Below are 7,805 nucleotides of genomic sequence, written 5' to 3'. Positions count from 1 at the left end.
TGGAACGGTATCTGTGCTAATTTCAATCTCTGGTTTTATGTAGCACCCCAACTCACCTTTCCCCTTAAGCAAGCATAAGTTGGTTTTCTACATTTGAGACCCTGTTCTGTTTTGTAATTCAGTTCCTGTGTAGCCAAGTTTACATTCCGTTTAGTAGTGATATCTTATGATGTTTCTTTTTCTGTGTGACTTATTTCACTTAGAATCATCGTACCTGAATCCACTCATTATGCTGCTACGGGCAGATGACATAGATTTCATTGCTGAGTGATATTGCATTGTACGTAAGTACCACAACTTCTTTATCCATTTTTCACTTTCTGCGATATTGAACTTGTACCATAAATGAGGTTCTTGTAAACAGAGCCGTCCCAAACTCTGGGGTGGCTGTGTCTTTTTGATTTTAATTTCCCTAAGCTATAGGACCATAAGTGGAAGTGCCCTAGGCTCTGTTGCTTTGTTTTTTAGATGTTTCAGGAAACACCATACCCTTCTCCAGAGTGGCTGTTGGCAATTTACATCCCGCCCATGAGCATAACAAGGCTCCCAGTTCTCCATGGCCTGTCCTGCGTTTCTGGATTTTACACTTTTTTCAGATGGCCCATTTGACCGGGGCGCAGTGAGACCTTATTGTAGTGCAGATTTCCTTTTCAAGCTTGATTGGTTGGCCAAAAAGGGCATACGCATGTTTTCCTGAATATATTCAGGAAAAAACGCGTATGCCCTTTTTGGCCAAGTCCATCATTGTGGACGTTCTGCCTCTTTTCCTATGCTTTACATGCAATTCCAGTCTACCTCCTGAAATCGGTTTCCTGCAATTCTGCCCCACTTTCAATTCCTCTTGGCAGCCTTACTTCAATATATTTTTGGACGATAGCTGTCATTTATAACTCTGCAGGTTTGTGAATGACAGTGCCCCTGAGCTCCTTTCTTCAACTCGCTTTCTTGTGAGCTGGCCACAACACCGCAGGATTGCTTCAGGCCCTAGTGTGGTTCCGCCACAGCACGCTGAGCCTTTGGTTAATTACTCTTCCTGGTGGGTAATGAGAGTTAAATTTGCCCGTCCAGACACCTCAAGCTAGTCTCTCTTGTTTCTCCCTATTCCTGTTCATTTTCTGCAGAAATTGCAAACTGGGCCAAACAGGAGGTTAAAGGCACTGACTCTCCAAGTGGGGAGAGTGTTAGTAAAGCGTCTGGAATGTTGCACCCGAGTACCGGGGGACGAATACTGAGACACATTTGAACACGTTTCCCGATCACACGGTGGATCATACTCTGGGTTCCACATGCATGTTTTAGCTGAAGGAAGAATCCCTTAAACCTGGAGAGTTGAGACCCATGGAATGGGTACCATGCAATATGACTTCAAAGGGTCTGCATTTGCTCACCGATCCTCACCAATCCTATCACTGCTGCGTTTATGCCACTGTACACACGCTTGATTCTCTTTCGGAGACATATAAATCCATAGGTTTTAAGATTCTTACTAATCAGGTATATTTTTAGGCGTTTAATATGGGGTGTTGAGTCCACTTCGTTGAGCAAGGAGTAGCTCTTGTCTATTACATATTTGGCTTATGGAACGGTATCTGTGCTAATTTCAATCTCTGGTTTTATGCAGCACCCCAACTCACCTTTCCCCTTAAGCAAGCATAAGTTGGTTTTCTACATTTGAGACCCCGTTCTGTTTTGTAATTCAGTTCCTGTGTAGCCAAGTTTACATTCCGTGTAGTAGTGATATCTTATGATGTTTGTTTTTCTGTGTGACTTATTTCACTTAGAATCATCGTACCTGAATCCACTCATTATGCTGCTATGGGGCTGATGACATAGATTTCATTGCTGAGTGATATTGCATTGTACGTAAGTACCACAACTTCTTTATCCATTTTTCGCTTTCTGCGATATTGAACTTGTACCGTAAACGAGGTTCTTGTAAACAGAACCGTCCCAAACTTTGGGGTGGCTGTGTCTTTTTGATTTTAATTTCCCTAAGCTATAGGACCATAAGTGGAAGTGCCCTAGGCTCTGTTGCTTTGTTTTTTACATGTTTCAGGAAACACCATACACTTCTCCAGAGTGCCTGTTGGCAATTTTCATCCCGCCCATGAGCATAACAAGGCTCCCATTTCTCCATGGCCTGTCCTGCCTTTCTGGATTTTACACTTTTTTCAGATGGCCCTTTTGACCGGGGGGCAGTGAGACTTCATTGTAGTGCAGATTTCCTTTGCAAGCTTGCTTGGTTGGCCAAAAAGGGCGTATGCGTTTTTTCCTGAATGTATTCAGGAAAAAACGCATACGCCCTTTTTGGCCAAGTGCATCATTGTGGACGTTCTGCCTCTTTTCCTATGCTTTACATGCAATTCCAGTCTACCTCCTGAAATCGGTTTCCTGCAATTCTGCCCCGCTTTCAAGTCCTCTTGGCAGCCTTACTTCAATATATTTTTGGACGATAGCTGTCATTTATAACTCTGCAGTTTTGTGAATTACAGTGCCCCTGAGCTCCTTTCTTCAACTTGCTTTCTTGTGAGCTGGCCGCAACACCGCAGCATCGCTTCAGGCCCTAGTGTTGTTCCGGCATGGCACGCTGAGCCTTTGGTTAATTCCTCTTCCTGGTGGGAAATGAGAGTTAAATTTGCCCGTCCAGACACCTCCAGCCAGTTTCTCATTGGTTCTCCCTATTCCTGTTCATTTTCCGCAGAAATTGCAAACTGGGCCAAACAGGAGGTTAAAGGCACTGACTCTCCAAGTGGGGAGAGTGTTAGTAAAGCGTCTGGAATGTTGCACCCGAGTACCAGGGGACGAAAACTGACACATTTGAACACGTTTCCCGATCACACGGTGGATCATACTCTGGGTTCCACATGCATGTTTTAGCTGAAGGAAGAATCCCTTAAACCTGGAGAGTTGAGACCCATGGAATGGGTACCATGCAATATGACTTCAAAGGGTCTGCATTTGCTCACCGAACCTCATCAATCCTATCACTGCTGCGTTTATGCTGCTATACACACGCTTGATTCTCTTTCGGAGATATATAAATCTATAGGTTTTAAGATTCTTACTAGTCAGGTATATTCTTAGGCGTTTAATATGGGGTGTTGAGTCCACTTCGTTGAGCAAGGTGTAGCTCTTTTCTATTACATATTTGGCTTATGGAACGATATCTGTGCTAATTTCAATGTCTGGTTTTATGCAGCACCCCAACTCACCTTTCCCCTTAAGGAAGCATAAGTAGGTTTTCTACATTTGAGACCCTGTTCTGTTTTGTAATTCAGTTCCTGTGTAGCCAAGTTTACATTCCGTGTAGTAGTGATATCTTATGATGTTTCTTTTTCTGTGTGACTTATTTCACTTAGAATCATCGTACCTGAATCCACTCATTATGCTGCAATGGGCCTGATGACATAGATTTCATTGCTGAGTGATATTGCATTGTAGGTAAGTACAACAACTTCTTTATCCATTTTTCACTTTCTGTGATATTGAACTTGTACCGTAAACGAGGTTACTGTAAACAGCACCGTCCCAAACTTTGGGGTGGCTGTGTCTTTTTGATTTTAATTTCCCTAAGCTATAGGACCATAAGTGGAAGTGCCCTAGGCTCTGTTACTTTGTTTTGTAGATGTTTCAGGAAACACCATACACTTCTCCAGAGTGGCTGTTGGCAATTTACATCCCGCCCATCAGCATAACAAGGCTCCCAGTTCTCCATGGCCTGTCCTGCTTTGCTGGATTTTATACTTTTTTCAGATGGCCCTTTTGCCCGCGGGGTAGTGAGACTTCATTGTAGTGCAGATTCCCATTGCAAGCTTGCTTGGTTGGCCAAAAATGGCGTATGCATTTTTTCCTGAATATATTAAGGAAAAAACGCATACACCCTTTTTGGCCAAGTGCATCATTGTGGACGTTCTGCCTCTTTTCCTATGCTTTACATGCAATTCCAGTCTACCTCCTGAAATCGGTTTCCTGCAATTCTGCCCCGCTTTCAAGTCCTCTTGGCAGCCTTACTTCAATATATTTTTGGACGATAGCTGTCATTTATAACTCTGCAGGTTTGTGAATTACAGTGCCCCTGAGCTCCTTTCTTCAACTCGTTTTCTGGTGAGCTGGCCGCAACACCGCAGCATTGCTTCAGGCCCTAGTGTGGTTCCAGAATGGCACGCTGAGCCTTTGTTTAATTCCTCTTCCTGGTGGGAAATGAGAGTTAAATTTGCCCGTCCAGACACCTTCAGCTAGTCTCTCATTGGTTTTCCCTATTCCTATTCAATTTCCGCAGAAATTGCAAACTGGGCCAAACAGGAGGTTAAAGGCACTGACTCTCCAAGTGGGGAGAGTGTTAGTAAAGCGTCTGGAATGTTGCACCCGAGTACCGGGGGACGAAAACTGAGTCACATTTGAACACGTTTCCCGATCACACGGTGGATCATACTCTGGGTTCCACATGCATGTTTTAGCTGAAGGAAGAATCCCTTAAACCTGGAGAGTTGAGACCCATGGAATGGGTACCATGCAATATGACTTCAAAGGGTCTGCATTTGCTCACCGAACCTCACCAGTCCTATCACTGCTGCGTTTATGCCGCTGTACACACGCTTGATTCTCTTTCGGAGACATATAAATCCATAGGTTTTAAGATTCTTACTAGTCAGGTATATTCTTAGGCGTTTAATATGGGGTGTAGAGTCCACTTCGTTGAGCAAGGAGTAGCTCTTGTCTATTACATATTTGGCTTATGGAACGGTATCTGTGCTAATTTCAATCTCTGGTTTTATGCAGCACCCCAACTCACCTTTCCCCTTAAGCAAGCATAAGTTGGTTTTCTACATTTGAGACCCTGTTCTGCTTTGTAATTCAGTTCCTGTGTAGCCAAGTTTACATTCCGTGTAGTAGTGATATCTTATGATGTTTCTTTTTCTGTGTGACTTATTTCACTTAGAATCATCGTACCTGAATCCACTCATTATGCTGCTATGGGCCTGATGACATAGATTTCATTGCTGAGTGATATTGCATTGTACGTAAGTACCACAACTTCTTTATCCATTTTTCATTTTCTGTGATTTTGAACTTGTACTGTAAACGAGGTTCTTGTAAACAGAGCCGTCCCAAACTTTGGGGTGGCTGTGTCTTTTTGATTTTAATTTCCCTAAGCTATAGGACCATAAATGGAAGTGCCCTAGGCTCTGTTGCTTTGTTTTTTAGATGTTTCAGGAAACACCATACACTTCTCCAGAGTGGCTGTTGGCAATTTACATCCCGCCCATCAGCATAACAAGGCTCCCAATTCTCCATGGCTTGTCCTGCCTTTCTGGATTTTACACTTTTTTCAGATGGCCCTTTTGACCGGGGGGCAGTGAGACTTCATTGTAGTGCAGATTTCCTTTGCAAGCTTGCTTGGTTGGCCAAAAAGGGCGTATGCGTTTTTTCCTGAATGTATTCAGGAAAAAACGCATACGCCCTTTTTGGCCAAGTGCATCATTGTGGACGTTCTGCCTCTTTTCCTATGCTTTACATGCAATTCCAGTCTACCTCCTGAAATCGGTTTCCTGCAATTCTGTCCCGCTTTCAAGTCCTCTTGGCAGCCTTACTTCAATATATTTTTGGACGATAGCTGTCATTTATAACTCTGCAGGTATGTGAATTACAGTGCCCCTGAGCTCCTTTCTTCAACTCGCTTTCTTGTGAGCTGGCCGCAACACCGCAGCATTGCTTCAGGCCCTAGTGTGGTTCCGGCATGGCACACTGAGCCTTTGGTTAATTCCTCTTCCTGGTGGGAAATGAGAGTTAAATTTGCCCGTCCAGACACCTCCAGCTAGTCTCTCATTGGTTCTCCCTATTCCTGTTCATTTTCCGCAGAAATTGCAAACTGGGCCAAACAGGAGGTTAAAGGCACTGACTCTCCAAGCGGGGAGAGTGTTAGTAAAGCGTCTGGAATGTTGCACCCGAGTACCAGGGGACGAAAACTGACACAATTGAACACGTTTCCCTATCACACGGTGGATCATACTCTGGGTTCCACATGCATGTTTTAGCTGAAGGAAGAATCCCTTAAACCTGGAGAGTTGAGACCCATGGAATGGGTACCATGCAATATGACTTCAAAGGGTCTGCATTTGTCCACCGAACCTCACCAATAATATCACTGCTGCGTTTATGCCGCTGTACACACGCTTGATTCTCTTTCGGAGACATATAAATCCATAGGTTTTAAGATTCTTACTAGTCAGGTATATTCTTAGGCGTTTAATATGGGGTGTAGAGTCCACTTCGTTGAGCAAGGAGTAGCTCTTGTCTATTACATATTTGGCTTATGGAATGCTATCTGTGCTAATTTCAATCTTTGGTTTTACGTAGCACCCCAACTCAACTTTCCTCTTAAGCAAGCATAAGTCGGTATTCTACATTTGAGACCCTGTTCTGTTTTGTAATTCAGTTCCTGTGTAGCCAAGTTTACATTCCATGTGGTAGAGATATCTTATGATGTTTCTTTTTCTGTGTGACTTATTTCACTTAGAATCATCGTACCTGAATCCACTCATTATGCTGTTACGGGCCTGATGACATAGATTTCATTGCTGAGTGATATTGCATTGTACGTAAGTACCACAACTTCTTGATCCATTTTTCGCTTTCTGTGATATTGAACTTGTACCGTAAACGAGGTTCTTGTAAACAGAGCTGTCCCAAACATTGGGGTGGTTGTGTCTTTTTGATTTTAATTTCCCTAAGCTATAGGACCATAAGTGGAAGTGCCCTAGGCTCTGTTGCTTTGTTTTTTAGATGTTTCAGGAAACACCATACACTTCTCCAGAGTGGCTGTTGGCAATTTACATCCCGCCCATCAGCATAACAAGGCTCCCAGTTCTCCATGGCCTGTCCTGCCTTTCTGGATTTTACACTTTTTTCAGATGGCACTTTTGACCGGGGGCAGTGAGACTTCATAGTAGTGCAGATTTCCTTTGCAAGCTTGCTTGGTTGGCCAAAAAGGGCGTAGGCTTTTTTTCTTGAGGAAAAATCGCATATGCCCTTTTTGGCCAAGTGCATCATTGTGGACGTTCTGCCTCTTTTCCTATGCTTTACATGCAATTCCAGTCTACCTCCTGAAATCCGTTTCCTGCAATTCTGCCCCGCATTCAAGTCCTCTTGGCAGCCTTACTTCAATATATTTTTGGACGATAGCTGTCATTTATAACTCTGCAGGTATGTGAATGACAGTGCCCCTGAGCTCCTTTCTTCAACTCGCTTTCTTGTAAGCTGGCCGCAACACCGCAGCATTGCTTCAGGCCCTAGTGTGGTTCCGGCATGGCACGCTGAGCCTTTGGTTAATTCCTCTTCCTGGTGGGAAATGAGAGTTAAATTTGCCCGTCCAGACACCTCCAGCTAGTCTCTCATTGGTTCTCCCTATTCCTGTTCATTTTCCGCAGAAATTGCAAACTGGGCCAAACAGGAGGTTAAAGGCACTGACTCTCCAAGTGGGGAGAGTGTTAGTAAAGCGTCTGGAATGTTGCACCCGAGTACCGGGGGAAGAAAACTGAGTCACATTTGAACACGTTTCCCGATCACACGGTGGATCATACTCTGGGTTCCACATGCATGTTTTAGCTGAAGGAAGAATCCCTTAAACCTGGAGAGTTGAGACCCATGGAATGGGTACCATGCAATATGACTTGAAAGGGTCTGCATTTGCTCACCGAACCTCACCAATCCTAACACTGCTGCGTTTATACCGCTGTACACATGGTTGATTCTCTTTCTGAGACATATAAATCCATAGGTTTTAAGATTCTTACTAGTCAGGTATA

This window comes from Pseudorca crassidens, chromosome 4, assembly GCF_039906515.1.
Source record: "Pseudorca crassidens isolate mPseCra1 chromosome 4, mPseCra1.hap1, whole genome shotgun sequence".
Lineage (NCBI taxonomy): Eukaryota > Metazoa > Chordata > Mammalia > Artiodactyla > Delphinidae > Pseudorca > Pseudorca crassidens.
This window is presented reverse-complemented; position numbering follows the sequence as displayed.